Raw genomic sequence first — 19,071 nt, forward strand, 5'->3', positions numbered from 1 at the left:
AAGTCCTAATAAGCTCAGGTAAAACACTGAAGGATAAATTGTGCTTTCTAATGCGGGGGGGGGGGGATGCAACTAAACCAAGGCAAACAAATCCTTGCCGAGATATTGTCTATGTGCCCAGCTGATGAGCTCTGAGCAAGATAGGCCAAGAAAAAGAACACTCTGTACCGGACTCTGTATGAACCTAACTTGACCCAGTAATGTGAATCATTGGGGGGCTTTTACAGAGGATACAAAAAGGCAGATGTAAATATGAAAGTCCAGATGTGGAGGCTGTTCCAAAGTGCACCTACAAGGTAACATACCACATGGCGGATGTAACTTTTTAAGCTCTTACCCATGAAGCAGTTTGCTAGGCAAAACCACCAGCCACCATCTGGGGGTTATGGGAATTCCCACCATTATCCATAAGCACCAGGAGGCGGTGGTGGAGGCCGGGGGCATCACAGTCGGCGCCATCTCAGCGATGGATGTCGGCAGCAGCAGCAGCTAGCCAGTCAACAGCCACGCGTTTGCATAGTGCTCACGATGCCTCCTGTTTCCACTGCTACTTTCCGGCGCTTAAGGGTGGGGTTCTCCTCCAGCTCCATGCACTGGCGGCCAATGAACTGCTTCATTGGCTGCCACTCCTGAAATGCTGACGACAGACCTAACTCTGAAGTGTGGAAGAGCTGAAGCAAACCCTGATCTGCGGGATCCTTTAGCTCACGTTTCTTGCCGTCAGGCGCTAGCACAGTCTGTGGAGTGCCTGCTCAGTTCCTTGCAGTAATCATGAGATCATCCCATGGGAAAAGATGCCTGCCTCTCCCCAGAATGCTTCATGCACTTGTGGTTGCAGGCTCAGAAACGTATTTGAACCACAGGTCAGAAAATAGTCCTATAGGCAGCAAAGTCCATTTCTATTATACTCCTAACAGTGGATACAAATTCCTGGCTTGAGGGGCTGGTCACTCCTCTCTCTTTTTCTAAGGAACAGATCAAACAGCAAGACCGAAATGTAAGTGTATCTGTGTGTAGTTGTTCCAGGGGACCAATTCTCTTGACTTCCCAGCCATTTGTTAAGCTAGACTTTCTGCTTGCAAATACTGACCAATTATAATCATATGTAGATTTATTACAATTTGCACTTCCTATTGGTTACACATATTCCAGGGGTCCCCAACCTTTTCGGACCCGTGGGCACAGTTCAGAATTTGAGAAACTGCTGTGGACACTACCACAAAATGGCTCCCATGGAGGATGTGGCTAGTCACATAACAGCTGCTAGTCAAAAGTGAGCTAAAGGGGGGGCGGGGGAAATAGTGAGGCTGGGAGGGCAGGAGTAACAGCAAGACAAAGGCATAGAGGGGAGAGAAAGAGCAAAGCTAGAGGCTACAACGGGAGAGAAAGAAAACTACCCTAACATTTTACAAGGTTTTTATTTTTATTTTTTAAAAAAACAAATTGAAGGGGGCAGGGAGTGAAGGGTTTCATGGGCACCATTGGAGGTCACTGCAGGTTCCGTGTTGGGGACCCTTGTCATATTCAATATAATCTGGAGAATAAAGATAATAGGGTATTTTCAAAGCTCCACTATTATCTTCAGTGAAATCCTGGATACACCGAGAACTGGTTGATGATGTTTTCGTTGGGTAGGTGATGAAGGAAAACCATTCTTCCATTCCTTTGAACCAATTCTATCCCTCTTGCGCTCTCACTCTCGCTCTATCTTTATCTAATTCCATCTTAAAGTAATAAAAACCTGAGATGGGGCACAGCCCATGGAATGTATGCGAAATTATCCAAACTGGAAATACACACACACACACACACACACACACTCAAGCAAGCAAACCAAGAGATTAAGTAGAACAAAAACTTCGAAGGATGTGGAAATTGTTTCTTCAAGGTGTATTCAATGTTTTCTTACTTAGGCTCTATAAATCAATGCTTTTCATGTTGGTTAAATTACAGCAAGATTAGGAGAACACCACGTCTGTGCCTGTAGGGGTAGAAAAGGAAAATTGGATTAACGTGGAGTTTAAATTACAGTGCAAACTTATTAATACCATGATCATAAAAGTACTGATGACTGAGAAGTAATCTGTATGTGTTCCTGTTTCAAGTGTAGGAGGATTGTCAGAAGTGACAAAGTAGGAAAGGCAGGTTTGATGCTGTGAGTTGCAAAGGGAGAGATCCTGGTGATGAATTAATTCCTTTGGGGTAGTTATCTTATAGCCTGAGATGGTACCAAGTCTATTTTTCAAAACCAGCTCTCAAAATACTTAGTAACAGTGCAAGTGTATTGGGAAGTAAGTCCCATGGATTTCAATGGGACTTACTCCCATGGAATTATGTAGAAGGACTGCAGTCTGTTCAAGTGATTTGCTGCAGAGATGTCCATCCCTGGAGAGGAGTCCGCATTCTGCTCAACAAAGCAGACAATTTTGTGTGTGCCTAGTTCCCCCTTCCATTTCAGTGAACATGGCAGCCTGCAAGTGTAAGAGCTCTGTGATGAAATCAGAGTGTGTGTGGTGCTCTGGATTGGGGCACCCAAGGTCTGACACATGACAGCTGCCACACTGTATCAGACCAAGAGTCCATCCAGTCCAGCCACAGGAAAGTGCTGGCCTATGAGGCTCCCCGATCCAGCCCGCAAGGCTGGTCCTCTTGAGCACCCCCTTTCCCAAGCCATGGTGCTGCTATCTTTTTATTTTCCTTTTTATTTTCCCAGGCATTTTAGCTTTCTAAATTTTTATCTTTGCTGTTTTAAATCTGTATTTTAAACTCCTGTACTGCTGCTAGGTTTTATTGTGGTTGTATTGTTATATTGTGGTTTTAATGTTCTATATATTTTAAATTGTTTTATTGTGTGTTGTTTGGTTTTAGTTTTTGTGAACCGCCCAGAGAGCTTCGGCTATTGGGCGGTATAGAAATGAAATAAATAAATAAATAAATAAATAAATAAATAATATCTTTGGTCTCCTTTTCTCTGAGGTGCCTCCATGCTGCATCAGTCATCTCTAGAGCAGCAATCAATGCTCAAACCTTTGGGAGACTCGACTGCCATTCTGGCAATTGCCGATGCAACCTGGAAGCACTTTAGAGGAAGGCAGGGCGCATGGAGCCAGCTTCCAAGGGAGGTGCAGCTTTGAGCTGCTCCAGCCACCTGGAGCAATGTTTCCTGAAGTCCCTGCACAGCCCTTGTGTTTCCCAAAGGCAAGAATTGTGCCGCACTGGCTCCCGACGGCTACCTGGAGCGTCACTGAAGCGGCAGCGCCCGAGGAGACTGGTCCCACATGCTCCTTGCCGTCAGGAAGGGCGAGGGACACACAGCCAGCTTCCCACTGCTGACATGAAGCCCCCAACCTCTCTCCCCAGCACAAGTGTGGCCCTCAGGCCAAAACAGGTTTTCTACCCCTGATCTAATCCAACATCTTGCATCCAACAGCAGCCAGTCAGTTTCCTCTGAGAGCTCACAACTGCCTTGAGTATAGCAAGTATAGCAAATTAAAAATCAAATGAGTCATTGCTATCCTCTATTATTTGCCCTACACTTCTAGAGGTATCCTGCCCCTGACCAGAAGGCCTATCAAGACTATCATTTCTTGAATGAAAGGAATGTTCAAAATGTTGCTCGTGTGTTAAGGAAGACTATCTGGATCCTTCACAAGGGATTTCTTCTGAGGTGTAAACATTTCATTTTCTCCAGGATTAAAACTACATAATTTCGTTGCTAGAAAATGCAGTTCTTCTCCCAGAAAACAAATCCACTGCCTGGAATGTGTGCCCCAGGTACCAAATGGGCCATTGTTGTTTCGCCACCCCCATTATTGTATTTAAGTGCCACTTCCTGCCTGGAGCCCTCCAGAAGAGGCAGGTTAGAAATCTAAATAAATACACGTGCAGACACATGTGTACATCATTCTCCCTGCCTACTTCTCAGGAACCAACTTCATCAGCTGTGAGTCCAATATCTCATGCAAGTATAAACCAGCGACTCTCCAAGGTGCTTCGGCGACAAAAAGATGAAGTGTTAACACATCTACTTTTCTACAATGGGTCCCCCATCTGAAAGAGATAAACCATTGAGAAATGGTTATGATCGTAACAGTGCCCCATTGGAGAGGATGCGACGTGAGTGAAGTGTCCCCGGCCTCAGGCAATGGCTGGGATGCTCTAGCCGCCATATAGGCCGCCACCACCCACGCTACGCCTTGCCCCACTAGGGAGGACATGGTGGAGAAGGGGCCCTGACCAAGGTGGTGGCTGGAGTGCCCTCCAGGCACTGCCCCAGTTGGGGCAGCTGCGCTGTGAGTGAGCTTTCCCCAGCCAGCACAGCTGGGGCTGCGTGATGTCAGGGGTGTCGCTACACCCCCTGATTTCATCTAGCCCATGAAGGGCTGGGTGGGGGCTCATTTGGCCCCCACCCCAAAACTGTTTCCCACCCCTGCTTTATGCCATGTCCTTGGCACTTTACCATTGCTGATAAAAGCACGTGTTCTGGACACACAAGTCAGGTTATCTTTATCATTACAGCAATAGATTAACTTCAGTAAATACGATAAGGAGATACAATATAACCGAGTGCTTCCTCATTCTTCTTGGGAATCCTTTGAGGCTGGGTTGCGTCTGAGATGCACTTGCAGTACCACGTGCCCTGTCCTTCACTCCCAAATCCATTGAACAGTAACAAGTAATCAGTGGCCAGAATTTCAGTAAAAGATGTTTGTATTCAAATGCTCATCTTCTGTTCATTTATCATTTGAAAAATCTGATGGAGATCAGCAGGGAGACCTACAGATAGATAAAGAGAGAGAGGAATGTTAAAGGTAAGGATCCCACATTCATTTTTTTTAAAATCTCAAGTCCTTCCATCCTGTATATGAAGACATTTCTGGATTTTGGTAAATTCTTATGAAAAATGAACAAATTCAACTCTCACCTATCCGCACCAGCCAAATTCAACAGGTACAGCTAATCCCAGCATGGAGAAGACCATGTACCTGCCTGCCATGCAGCTGTTAAAGATGAACCCGCCAGGAAGAGAGAGAGATGGCCACCCTAATCCAGCACCGCAAACATGGTTGAATACAGAGGAATTCAAACTCAGACTTTTAAGGGCTAAGCATTCAAAGCCCTGGGCCTGGATAAATGAATCTGTCAGTTTTGGTATCTCCCATATTCACTTTGCTTTAATCTCAAGTTCTTTCTGTCCTATTTATGAAGACATTTGTAAATCTTGGTAAGTTCTTATAAAAAAATGAACTGAATGAAATTCTCACCCATCCCTAGTTAAAGGTTATCTTTCTAACACTGGCTGGTAGTTTGTATTTCCTAAAGCTTCCTTCAGTATAAAACAAAACAAAACACGGCGGTATTAAATTTCTAGTAATATGTACATTTGTCATTAACTGTCAGCTTAGCCTACCTCACAGGGTTGTCAGGAGGATAAAATTGGACCATGGTTATCCTGCTGTCCATCTGTCCTTCAGGTTCAGGACTGATCACAGGAACAATGTTGCACAGCCTGGCATTTTCAGAAATTTTGTCCTGCACTTCCAGTTTAGCATTAAATAACACAAATGTGGCCTGCATGCCTTTGTATCATTTGTGGAAACTCTCAAAATGTGAACACACAAAGCATATACACCATGCTTTGCAAGACCACAGCGTCACATTCTCCTGTTGACAACCAAAAGCTCTTGAGATGAGCCCCATTTGGTATGATAGAGGCAATCCATCTACAGAGCTTGTGTGTTATTTAGCAAGCATTTCCCCCTTCATTGCCACAGGGAGTTTTTGTTGTTATTGTGTATGCCCTGGAATGTTTATAGCTTTCCTTTGGCACAAAAAGTGAAATAATAAAGTCATCAAAAAGATAGCAGAGTTTATCATCAATCCCATGCCAGGTATGAAAGGCTGGTTGCTTGGAGCATGAGTTGTTTTAATGTCCTCATGACAACCTCAAAAATGCACATTGCAGGGGATAGACACTATTACAGCCCATTGCAACTAATAGCTCTTTAGATGGATATGTGTACAGTAGAGCTTAAAGCAGTCATGTCACATGCAATCCACTGACAAAATTCCTAATGTTACTTTTACAGTGCCCCCTATTCACTTTCACCCCTCAAAACCCAAGTTATTTCAGTCTCTTAATAGAGTACTGATTGTTGTTTTTAGCTCCTCGGTTATTTCTCTCTTAAATTCTGGGAAAAAAATTGGCTGCCTTTAAAACAATACTTTTAAATGTGTTTTATTATTGGTTTTATCAGGTTTTATTGTTTTTGCTTTTATTATGTACGTCACCCTGAGAGCTTTGGCTACAGGGTGTCTCATAAATTGAATAATAAATAAATAAATAAATAAATAAAATTAATCCAACTTGTGCCAGGCACAATATGGAGCAAAAATTACATATTGATCAAAAAACTAAATCCAGAGGGACACCCATAATGGTCAGTTGCAACAAAAGCAATAAAGACTCCTGTGGCACTTCAAAAGTAACAGATTTTTTGGCGGAATCTGTCAGTTTTGGTTTATCTCGGTTTCTCGTTTTTCCAGTCTTAACTTTGTTAAATTCATACGCAATTTTGTGTAGATTTCTCTTAACACGCACATTTTTGTATGCGATTTTGCCTTATTTATTTATTTATTTATTTACCCACCTACCACATTTATATACGGCTCCACATCTAAACAGATTCTGGAGTGGTGAACAAGAAGAGATAAAATGAACAAAAGATAAAAAGAATGAAACAAGATATTAAAATTATTCTTTAAAAAACAGAGTGCCAATAAAACTGAGGATGGTCAACCTTTCTGGAAAAGAGCTGTTTTCAGGAGGTGCCGAAAACAACAGAGTCTTGGTGCCTGCCTGACCTCCAGAGGCAGGGAGTTCCATAGGATGGGAGCCACCACACTGAAGGCTCTTCTCTGGGTGGACTCCAGTCGGACCATGGGTCCATGTGAAACCACCAGGAGCAGGCCCTCTGATGACCTCAGTGACCAGACAGGTTGGTAAGGAAGAAGGCTCAGGTATTCTGGTCCCAAATTGTTTAGGGCGTTGTACACCAAACCTTAAACCTGGCCTGGTAGTGAGTGGGCAGCCAGTGCAGTTCCCTCAGCAAAGGCGTTACACGCTGAAAAGGAGCAGCTCCTGACAGCAGCCGAGCTGCTGCATTCTGCACTAGCTCCAGCTTCGGAAGCAGCCTTAAGGGCAGCCCCTCCTAGAGGGCATTGCAGCAATCCAGTCTTGAGGTTACTAGTGCCTGTACCACTGTGGCCAAGCTATCCCTGTCCACGAGGGATAAACCATTCATTAGATGGTTTTTCTCTAACAGAATGCGTTTTGTACATTATTTTCACTAATCTACACATTTTTGTTCACACTTTCCCTTAAATTGTTGTTCAGTCGTTCAGTCGTGTCCGACTCTTTGTGACCCCATGGACCATAGCACGCCAGGCCTTCCTGTCCTCCACTCTCTCCCGGAGTGTGCTCAAGTTCATATTCATTGCATCGGTGATACTATCTAGCCATCTCATCCTCTGCCGTCCCCTTCTCCTTTTGCCTTCAGTCTTTCCCAGCATCAGGGTCTTTTCCAGAGAGTTTTCTCTTCGCATTAGGTGGCCAAAATATTTGAGCTTCAGCTTCAGTATCTGTCCTTCCAATGAGCACTCAGGGTTGATTTCCTTTAGGATGGACTGATTGGACCTCCTTGCAGTCCAGGGGACTCATAAGAGTCTTCTCTAGCACCACAGTTCGAAAGCATCAATTCTTCGGCACTCAGCCTTCCTTATAGTCCAGCTCTCACAGCCATACATTACTACTGGGAAAACCATAGCTTTGATTAGACGGACCTTTGTCGGCAAGGTGATGTCTCTGCTTCTTACTATGCTGTCTAGGTTTGCCATAGCTTTCCTCCCAAGGAGCAAGCGTCTTTTAATTTCATGGCTACAGTCACCATCTGCGGTGATCTTGGAGCCCAAGAAAGTAAAATCTGTCACTGCTTCCATTTCTTCCCCTTCTATATGCCAGGAAGTGATGGGGCCAGAAGCCATGATTTTAGTTTTTTTAATGTTGAGTTTCAAACCAGCTTTTGCACTCTCACCCTCAACAAGAGGCTCTTGAGATCCTCTTCGCTTTCTGCCATTAGGGTGGTATCGTCTGCGTATCGGAGGTTGTTGATAATTCTCCCAGCAGTCTTAATTCCGACCAGTGATTCATCCAACCCGGCATTTCTCATGATGTACTCTGCATATAAGTTAAATAAGCAGGGTGACAGTATGCAGCCTTGTCGTACTCCTTTCTCAATTTTGAACCACTCGGTTGTTCCATGTCTGGTTCTTACTGTTGCTTCTTGACCCTCGTACAGGTTTCTCAGGAGACAGGTAAGGTGGTCTGGTACTCCCATCACTTTCAGAATTTGCCACAGTTTGTTGTGATCCGCACAATCAAAGGCTTTAGCATAGTCAACGAAGCAGAAATAGACGTTTTTCTGGAATTCTCTTGCTTTCTCCATGATCCAGCGAATGTTGGCGATTTGATCTCTAGTTCCTCTGCCTCTTCGAAACCCAGCTTGTACTTCCGGTAGTTCTTGGTTCGCATACTGCTGAAGCCTAGCTTGTAGGATTTTGAGCATCACCTTGCTGACATGTGAAATGAGTGCAACTGTGCGGTAGTTTGAACACTCTTTGGTGTTGCCCATCTTTGGAATTGGAATGTAAACTGACCTTTTCCAGTCTTGTGGCCACTGTTGAGTGTTCCAAATTTGTTGGCATATTGGGTGCAGCACTTTAACAGCATCATCTTTTAGGATTTTAAATAGCTCAGCTGGAATACTGTCATCTCCGCTAGCTTTGTTGTTAGTAATGCTTCCTAAGGCCCACTTGACTTCACCCTCTAGGATGTCCGGCTCAAGTTCAGTGACCGCACTATCATGGCTATCAGGGACATTCAGATCTTTCCTGTATAGTTCTTCTGTGTATTCTTGCCACCTCTTCTTAATCTCATCTGCTTCTGTAAGGTCCCTGCCTTCTTTGTCCTTTATCATGCCTGTCTTTGCACAAAACGTTCCCTTGAGATCTCCAATTTTCTTGAAGAGATCTCTAGTCTTTCCCATTCTGTTGTTTTCCTCGATTTCTTTGCATTGTTCATTTAAGAAGGCCTTCTTGTCTCTCCTTGCTATTCTCTGGAACTCTGCATTCAGTTGGATATATCTTCCCCTTTCTCCCTTGCTTTTCGCTTCCCTTCTTTCCTCAGCTACTTGTAAAGCCTCCTCAGACAGCCACTTGGCTTTCTTGCATTTCTTTTTCTTTGGGATGGATTGAGTTGCTGCCTCCTGAACAATGTTACGGACCTCCGTCCATAGTTCCTCAGGCACTCTGTCTATCAGGTCTAATCCCTGAAATCTATTCCTCACCTCCACTGTATATTCATAAGGGATAGGATTTAGGTCATACCTGAATGGTTTAGTGGTTTTCCCTACGTTCTTCAATTTAAGCCGAAATTTTGCAAGAAGCAGCTCATGATCTGAGCCACAGTCAGCTCCAGGTCTTGTTTTGACTGACTGTATAGAGCTTCTCCATCTTTGGCTGCAAAGGACATAATCAATCTGATTTCGATATTGACCATCTGGTGATGTCCATGTGTAGAGTTGCCTCTTGTGCTGTTGGAAAAGAGTGTTTGCTATGATCAGCGTGTTCTCTTGGCAAAACTCTATTAGCCTTTGTCCTGCTTCATTTTGTAAACCAAGGCCATGCCTGCCTGTTATCCCGGTGATTTCTTGACTTCCTACTTTAGCATTCCAATCCCCTATGATGAAGAGGACATCTTTTGGGGGTGTTAGTTCTAGAAGGTGTTGTAGGTCTTCATAGAACCGATCAACCTCAGCTTCTTCGGCATCAGTGGTGTGCCTATTTCCTTAAATAGGCACACCTTTTGTACACATCCTTTTTATCAGTACTGTACCACAAAATTTGGAGAACTCCAAATAACAAAGGATAACTGTACTTCAGTTTGTGTATTAGTGCACAAAGAGCAAATAGCTTCAAAGAGCAATGTGAACCTAACATTTCTTCCCTATCCCTAATTGTGACACAAGCGTTTGTGGCCCAGACCCCACTTCATCAGAAACAAGAACAAGTCACCTAAGTGGGTAGGTGTATATTGTGTTCAGAGAGAAAAATAACAAGTTGTGGAGGTTTTTTAACTCAGCAGTACCAAAAGGTCAAGCAATGGAAGTGTCAGCAGCAACAGGCGTGTCTCACAGTACTATTCAGAGAACAATTTCATACAGAATCCAATCAAATAAATACAAGATCCAATCAGCATGGGTGTGACCCACTCCCAACTAGCAGCCAATGAAGACAAATAGACCTAGCAAGATCAAAAGTGTAAACGCACAGCTAAAGAGAATTCCCAAAAGTTGTTGAAGCCAAGTTCCACGGTGTCAAATTTGTTTATGAATTCCAGTTTGGCAGCTTCATGCTGGAGTCTCCCTTTGAAACTTTTTTTGTTGGAGTATGGCAACTTTAAGCTCTGCAACAGAATGTCCTGGGAGACTAAAATGGTTCCCTATTGGTTTCTGTTACCAATTTTAAGGGAGACTCCCCATGAAGTTTTTACATTTGCTACAAACTTTTCTCTGTATGTATGCACACGCACATATGGGCCACAATCCAGCTAATGCAAAGACCACTTGGATTGGATCCAGGCTTAGTTGTGCTTAGAGGAGGCCCACTGAAGTCAATGGGGCAGGTAAATCATTTCTAACGTAATTGCTTTCAATCAGTCAACTCTAAGCATGGCTATGTCTGGATCCAACCCATTGAAACTAATGGAACAAAGCTATTCATGGCTAACTTTAGCTGGATTGGGGCCACAAACTCAGAAATGCCGACATTCCCACCCCGCTCAAATTGACATGCAGTGCCCACTGGGTAGTGCTTGCGTTGGTGTGCTCAGAGTTCACGTGATCCTCAACTGCATCAACCCAGCATTTGCTAAGCTCATATCACCTTGGACATTCTTTGCTTTTTATTTCCTTGTTGTTGCTCAAACAAATATTGGCCACTTAGAAGACAGTTTTCTAGAATGAGGCTGAGGTGGTATCCCAGCTGCAAAACCTTCCATGAAATGCCAGAATTCAAGCAGAGAAAAGAAAGCAAACCAAAATGAACATGTTTTCTCTACCTCTCATTCTGGCCCTGTAGGCCAGGCATGTGCTTTAATAAAGAAAACTGAAACACAGGTGCAGAACAGGTTAAAGCCAGACAGAAAAGAACACACCGTTACAAGAAGAAAATACTGTTCTTGCTTTGGGCCCATCATAAGCCTGTGACGCCTTTCAAGCAGGCTTATAAATAGCCACTTTCCCAGGGTACCTATAGCAAGGAAGAATTGCCTGCAGGTGACCCATCAGGTAAGCGGTTCAGGGGCTGGTTCTTTCACCACTCCTCTTTTAAGCTACAAATGGCTAACATAGTTATGCATAGGCAGGCAATCTAGTACCTTTTATAGCCTTATTTGTAAGTCTACTATAACATACCATGCCAAGCAAGAAATGGCTAACCCTCCCCAACACTGCCACCTCCCCAAGACTGAAAAATCGCCCCTCCCCAGCTGAAATCAGGCTTCAAAAACAGCAACCCCTAATTGCACTGCAGGATGGGGCATTTCATGGGGTGGCTACTGGGGAAGGGAGGGCTAACCTTTCCCTCCCCAGTCCTGGGCCCCTCCCTGCAAACCATCCCTCCCCTACTGCAGTCAGGCTTTTAAAAAGCCTGATCACAGCTGGGGAGGGGCAGTGTGTGTTTACACGAGTGTGTTTACAGGCAATCACATCAGACCAAGTGTCAGCAGTGGGGTGCCCCACCCACTTTTGGATTTGACTCTGCCTACTGCTGGCTTGCATCCCCCAGAAGCAATATGGCCCTTGGGCCGAAAAAGGTTCCCTACCCCTGATTTAAAGGCAGCCTGCTGTAGAGCACTGCAATACTCCAGTCTAGAAATAATGAGGGCATGCATGACTATGGCAGTATTCACATTCTGCACGTACAGTAGCAGTTGCTCAGTCAGCCAAAGCATAAAAGGTGCGTGTCACCTGAGCATCCAAAGATAGTGAGCCTAGGAGCCCCCACAGACTGCACATTGGTTCCTTCAGGGAGAATGCAATGTAGTCAAGGGCAAGTTGTTTATCTGTATCCAGATCAGCAAACTCCCTGACCAATAAACCCTCTGTCTTCTTGAATTAAGTTTTAGCTTGTTCACCTCCATCCATCCCAGAACTGAGTCCAAACACACATTCAGGGTATCCACTATCTTCCTTAGGACTGGTTGGTGCTAACAAACAGTAGAGCATATATCGATGATATGTCAGTCCAAATCTCTGGATGATCTTTCCCAGCAGTTTCATGTAGCTACTAAAAAGCATGGGAGACAAGACTGACTTTGTGGTACATCACAAGCCAAAGGCCACAGGGCGGAACAGCCTCCCAGCACCACCTTTTGGGTACAATTCCCCAAGAAGGATCTGAGACATCACAAAGCAGTGCCTCCAAGTCCTATCCTGGCCAAATGATCCAGAAGGATGCCATGACTTGCGGTATGAAACACCGCCGGGTGTTTTAGGAGAATCAACAAGAGTCACACTCCCCACAGCAGACCTTCTGCTAGGGTGATCAAACCACATGCCCCAAAACACAGAAAAAAGAACTAGAATGAGATGTGCACTTAATGCTGCTTTGAAACTACAAAGCCAAAAACAACCCCTCTGCGAGTCTGCATTTAAACTATAAAGCCATAAAACCTGGGAGTTTACATACTTATGCCACCTGCTCCTTTGTGTTTTTTCTAGAGCATGTTCATAATTATTCCATTTATGTATCAAGTCCATGTGGTGAAGACAAGCAGATGCATTCTCGGCGGTTGCTCCAAGACTACTTTCCCCTGAAAACCTGCCCGATTAAAAATCTGAACATTCTCCAGAAGTGCTAGGAGACCACCGTGCGTGTACTGGCCTTTAGCGGCCACTATGGGGTATGCGTGGATTGATTTCTGTTTATGCTTAGTGGGTATGATACATTATTGCTTTTGTTGTTTCCCCTCCTGAGCCCTCAAAGTCAGGTAGGTTCAACATAGAAAGAAATATCAAGGAAGTAGAAACTCTCTTCCTGTCCCCATTGCTATAAAGCAAGTTATTCAATGTGTTAATAAATGGGGCTAAAGAACATACACATTATACAATCCCAGTCAAGACAATCTTCATTCGTCAAGAATGCAAAAGGATTGGACATTCTGTAATTCTTAACACCTCACGGAGCCAATACTATTCCCACCCAACCCTGCACCAAGTGTTTACATGCATACATGCACACACCTCTGTGTGCCTCCAGTTTATCCAAAGCACGACATCGAGCAAAGTTTTGCTTTCCTCACAAGAGCTGACATCAAAGGGATCACTTGGAACTGTAAAGTAAGCACAACAAAACTTATCCCGTGGTGCAATGAAAAAGCTTTCTTAATTAAACAGTAAATGCAGAAATGATTTAAATCATTAGTCGATGATAATTACAGTCTAGGAAATTTCTTGCATGCATAAAATGATCTTAACCAAAAGTCTACATGAATCTTACGTTGAAATTCTTAGAATGCTTTCTGTTCTGCAGGCACAGTGAAAGACCAGTTGCTTACTAGTGCCATGATTGCAAACAAACCACAGGATGTGAAAGTACAGATGGATGCTGATAGGTTACCAGGGCAGCAAGGAAGCAAACTGCAGCCCCATCTCATTCCAACATAGCCATGGGCCATACTTGCACTGCAAAGGTTAAACCAGGTTGAAACCAGCCCTAATTCCCCACAAGACATCCTGGGAAAGGTTCCATGCAGAAGCTTGGCGGTGACAAGGTCCCTTGCTCTGTGCCTCTTTCTGCATCAAGAAAGCCAAAATGGGCTCCGGGGGTGGATGACATCAGTGGGGTGGGGCTCTGCCCCCTGACATCATCCGGCCTGCCAGTTTTATTTGGGAGGTCAATCCGGCCCCCAGACAAGAAGGGGCTCTCTGCCCCTGGGGCAGTCCCAGGTGAGTGCAACAACCACTGTGTTGTTTCGGTTGTATTGTCAGCCATTCAAAGATCTTCCCCACATAAATAGTGTGATCTTAGGCCGACTACTATGTTCCATATCATCATCAGAGGCTCCTCAGAATGGGCTGGTACCTCCTGGAGAGAAGGTCTTCTCAGTCGTGGCATCAACATCGTGCCATTTTCTCCCCAAGAAGTCTGGGGCCAATTTTGTTATTTGGCCGTCAGGCCCAAATTTCCCTGAGGTTTTAATTTCTGGGTGTTTTTTCTAAAGCATTTTTTAAAAATTATGCTAGTTTTATTCCATTATTTATCTGAATTTTTATAGTAGTGTTGTATTTTATTTTACTGTTTTATTCTTTATTGTTAGCTGCTCTGAGAATATTTTATACTAAAGGGCAGCATATAAATGTATTTAATAAATAAAAGAATAAATAACTGTTTGGAACGGCCACACTGAATAAAGCCAGTTAAATAAAATATTATGTTTATATGCAAAATGTTCACATGGGGAAAGAGTATATCTTGGCTTTATCTTGCGGGTACACTTTCTTCCCCTAAAGGCAAATAAAAGTAGGAAGAGATATTTATATTCGCTGTAACTGTATCGCTTGTAATTATTGAATAGTTTCAGTTTTGAATCATCACAAATACATGTACGAACACAGGTTACTATAAAATGTAATTTCAAAACTTCAAATGAAATAAAGTACTATATATTTCAGTGTTCCCCAACCAGATGAAAGGCAGTAGGAAGAACAGGAAATGTTGCAGCTGAGGAAAAAATAACACAGTTCTGGAAAAGATTTTCAGATGTATAGAATGCCACTAGGAAAAGGATAGACATCAATTTCTGATAGACAAGCAGAGGAAAAATTAAGCTGTGGAGGGGAGCGGGAGGGGGGGAAGGCACATTAAATAATAGATCAAGGTCGTAATCCTGGTAGGGCAATCCTATGGCCCTTGGGACAGCATCTCAGGGGCCATGGGATAGTTCAGAAATCCCCTTCCAAGGCTGGAAACAGAGCTTAAATCTTGGAGGTTGGATCTCTAATGCTCCCCCCCCCCGCCCCACAGAAAGCTCTGCACCCCTCATCTCTCTGATGTCAGAGCTCTGATGTTGGAAAAGGGGGAAGATTGTGTCTGTGGTATGTGTGGAGTAGGAGATGCTCTAGAATTTATTTATTCATTTGTATTTATTTATTTACTGTACTTTTAAACTGCCCAATAACCAAAGTTCTCTAGGCAGTGTACAAACAAACATTAAAATACAGTAAACATTAAAACATGAACTTGAGAGCGCTCCGGGAGAGAGCGAAGGACAGGAAGGCCTGGCATGCTATGGTCCATGGGGTCACAAAGAGGAGGACACGACTGAATGACTGAACAAAACATTAAAACAGAAAATAAAAACTCTGCAGAAGAACACCAAATTCAAACCAGCAGCAGAATAAAGTACTAAAAAGCACTAAAATGGTTCTTTAAAAATCCCTGGGAGAATAAAAGGGTCTTCACTTGGTGCTGGAAAGACTGTAAAGTAGGCACCAGGCAAGCCACTCTGGGGAGAACATTCCACAAACGGGGAGCCATGGCAGAAAATGCCCTCTTTCTCATAGCCACCCACCTTGCCTCCTTTACCAGCAGCACCTGGAGGAGGGCCTCAGATGATGATCCAAAGCCCTTCCAGCCCCCATGCATGCCCCCAACATGGCAAAACATTTACACCAGGCTTGAAGCTGGTGTAAATGATTCCCCTCCCATTGCTTGCAGTGAGATGGAAAGGGTTACGAAAAGAGTGAGAGTGCGCGCGCAGCAAGCATGACTGCTCCCTCACCTCTGCCCGGCTGGAAGGAGCCCAGCAGGGCTTTGGAGAGGTCGGAGTGTTCCAACCTCAGAACACTCTGACACGATGAGAGGATTGCACCTTAACAGCACATATTAAGGAGGAAGTACACATGTTTTTGGTTCAGGCTGTAATCACAAGGAATAGTTATAGTTGGGTGGGATGAAGTAGCTGATCCTGTGCTACTTCCAAAGCCCTTTTGGCTTATGCTGGCCAGGCTGAGAGGTGGGAGAATCACTTCACTGGGCCTTTTAGCCCAGGAGATCTTCTACCCACACCAAATACTCTCTTCACAATGGAGGCTGGTGGCTCTGATGTCAGTGGGATGGTGAATCCACTCCGGGTTTCAGTCAGAACTCTAAAGGAGCTATCCACGCACCTTGGATGCTCCTTTGGAGTTCTGACTGGTTCTGACTAAAACCCGGAGCGGATTCACCGCCCCACTGACATCGGAGCCACCAGCCTCCACTGCTTGCATCTGAGTCTTACTGTTTATACATTGAGAGGCCACCTCTATGTAGGACAGCTAAGGTGGCCACATGCACACTGCCAGAATGAGAGGACATACCAGGATACAGGTTTGCATAAAATGTCCATATGCTGACTTACATGTATAGAAGCATATTTAGAAATAATGACTATAATTCAAATAGAAATACATCTCATCATAAAGCAGGGAACCAGGACCAGGTGACCTGTGTGCCTGCTGAGTCCGCTGTCTGGATGCCAAGGGCTGAGGACCACTTCAAGGTCCCTGCTGCTCTCCCAACTTATGGTTCTTCTTTGTATTGAACCAGGCTTGGCCTGGGCAGCTCCTCAAATAAAGAACCGTCCCGTGTAAAGTAGCGTAGAGTAGACCTGATAACTGGGGTGGGTTTTTATATGACCACTATGCAAATAGCAGTCACATAAAAAGAGAGCCACTGTGGTATAGTGGCAAGACCGTTGGACTGGGAGCCGGGAGATCCGGGTTCTAGACCCCACTTGGCCATGGAAGCCCACTGGGTGACTTTGGGCCTGTCACAGACTCTCAGCCCATCCTACCTCACAGGGTTGTTGTTGTGAGGATAAAATGGAGAGGAGGATAATGTAAGTCGCCTTGGGCTCCTTGCGAGAGGAAAAAAGGTGGGATATAAATGCAATAAATACATAAATAAATAATCATGTGAATTTCTATACTGGTCAGGACCCCCCAAAAAGAAACTGCCCACCCTGCTTTAGGTATGCCCTAGAACTTCACCTAATCTGGCAGTATTTATTCATTTTTACTTACTTTTTCACTTGAGTGGCGGATTCATATGCCATATCACAACCTACTTCTAGCATTCCCCTTGAAAACAGGGTTTTTCATGTGGTATAGAAGGCTCCCGTTAAATAAATGCACATCCAATAACGTGTGTGTGTGGGGGGGAGAACTAGCTTCATGGATCTGCAGCAGCAAACCATCTTGTCTGAAGTTGTAAGCTTAATAAATAAATCATATATAATACATGAGCCATAAATCAATCAAGTATCAAAATGATGAAGCAAGTGACACTGGGAAGAAGATTGCAATGAAGCTTTCATAGTTCTTTCCCTACAAGTTATCTAGGGTCAAACAGGCACTTCAATAAAACCTAGGAAAAAATGAATTCTCCTCTCTTTCTGCTTAATCTCTGGTTTCACTAATTGATTGTGTTTTTGCTTGCTTCCAGATGTGTGAATTAAGAGTTCCAGCTGACCAGGACTCCATTTCTGTTGAGGAATGCTCTTATATCTGGTGCACAGTTGACGGGGGACACCGCGGCACGTTCAGCGAGTAGAGTCCAATGGTCTGGGATGTGGGGGGTGGGGATGTGCTTTCTCGTGGTTGAATGTGGAAAGGAACTGCCAAAGCCAGAAACTAACTGGGGGACTATACATAATCCTGTATCAGGGACCCCAAAATCAGAATGTAATATGCAAGTTGTGTTTAGTGCCATTAAGCTTTTGATCATAAAGAAGAGGAAGAAAAAAAGCCGATCGTGGGGCTGCTGCAGTGCATCCATCAGTTAAAGCACAGTAAATCCAACTGATTTCAATAATACATGTTCTTAGGATTTAAGTGTTAGTTCCATTCATTTCAAAGGAAATCAATTAACCCATCCTAAAGCCCATCTAAACCAGCTGAAGTGGGTTATCATTTGGGCTCTTTGTAAAACCAAGACCATAATCCGCAAACCTCGTGCCCCACTGTAATCATGCTCAAGTCCCAGTGATGTTTCAGCACTGCTCTTCTGGAGTAAGTGGCTCATGGGTTGCAGTTCTGAGTGAGTCAGAAACACCTTGTCTAGTTCTGCCTGATGTTGTAATGCAGAGGAAATTAAAGCATGACTGAGCAAGAGGAGTGGCACAGGTTATGTTTGTTTTCAAAAGTCACCTGACTGAGCTCCCGTGCAAATACACCCTAAAACAACAGCCAGCCAGCCACTCGTTTCTGTGCAATAGTGGGATGAAAAAACTGACTCTGTATGGGGTTTTGTTTAGTTTTGTCACTGGCAAGTCCAATTTTCTTCATTTTAACATCTTCACAGAGTGACTAAGAGTGCAACCCCAGGCAGTTGTCAGTTCAATCCTCTCATGAGCCATGAGTAGGCTATCTGGTCTTCACCATGCTGCGATATTCATAGAATCATAGACTAGTAGGGTTGGAAGGGGCCTATAAGACCATTGAGCCTTCTCACCCTCAGCTCCTTGCCCCTACCTGTAATGTGTGGATAATTCTGTCCTACCTTACAGAACTATTGTGAAGAGTGCTGTGCTAATTTTGAACACTTGAACCTGCTATATAAGAACTGGGCAAACAAGCAGTTTATGCTAGCAACCAATAAGGAGTATTTTTCACAAGTGCCTAATTTCTAAAATGTCTTGCAAGTCAAATGAAAAACAAATCAGAATGCTAATGTAGATAATAGGTTTCATTTCAAAGTTGCTGTCTTCCTCTTCAGGAACATAATCCAAAATGATACCTGCTGATTCTAAGGATCACTTTAGTGTCCTTTGTAGAAGTGCCTACAGAACAACCAATTCACAATTGGGTTACAATCTGGGCAGAGGTGGCAGGGGGGGGGGAGGAAGGGGAATGCCCGCAGAAAAGTCTGTAAACTATTCCAAAGTTTAAAAAACGGAGAAAAGAAAAGTGA

Source organism: Heloderma suspectum, chromosome 5 (assembly GCF_057233095.1).
Source record: "Heloderma suspectum isolate Gila_16-S chromosome 5, 16-S_ref, whole genome shotgun sequence".
NCBI classification, from domain to species: domain Eukaryota; kingdom Metazoa; phylum Chordata; class Lepidosauria; order Squamata; family Helodermatidae; genus Heloderma; species Heloderma suspectum.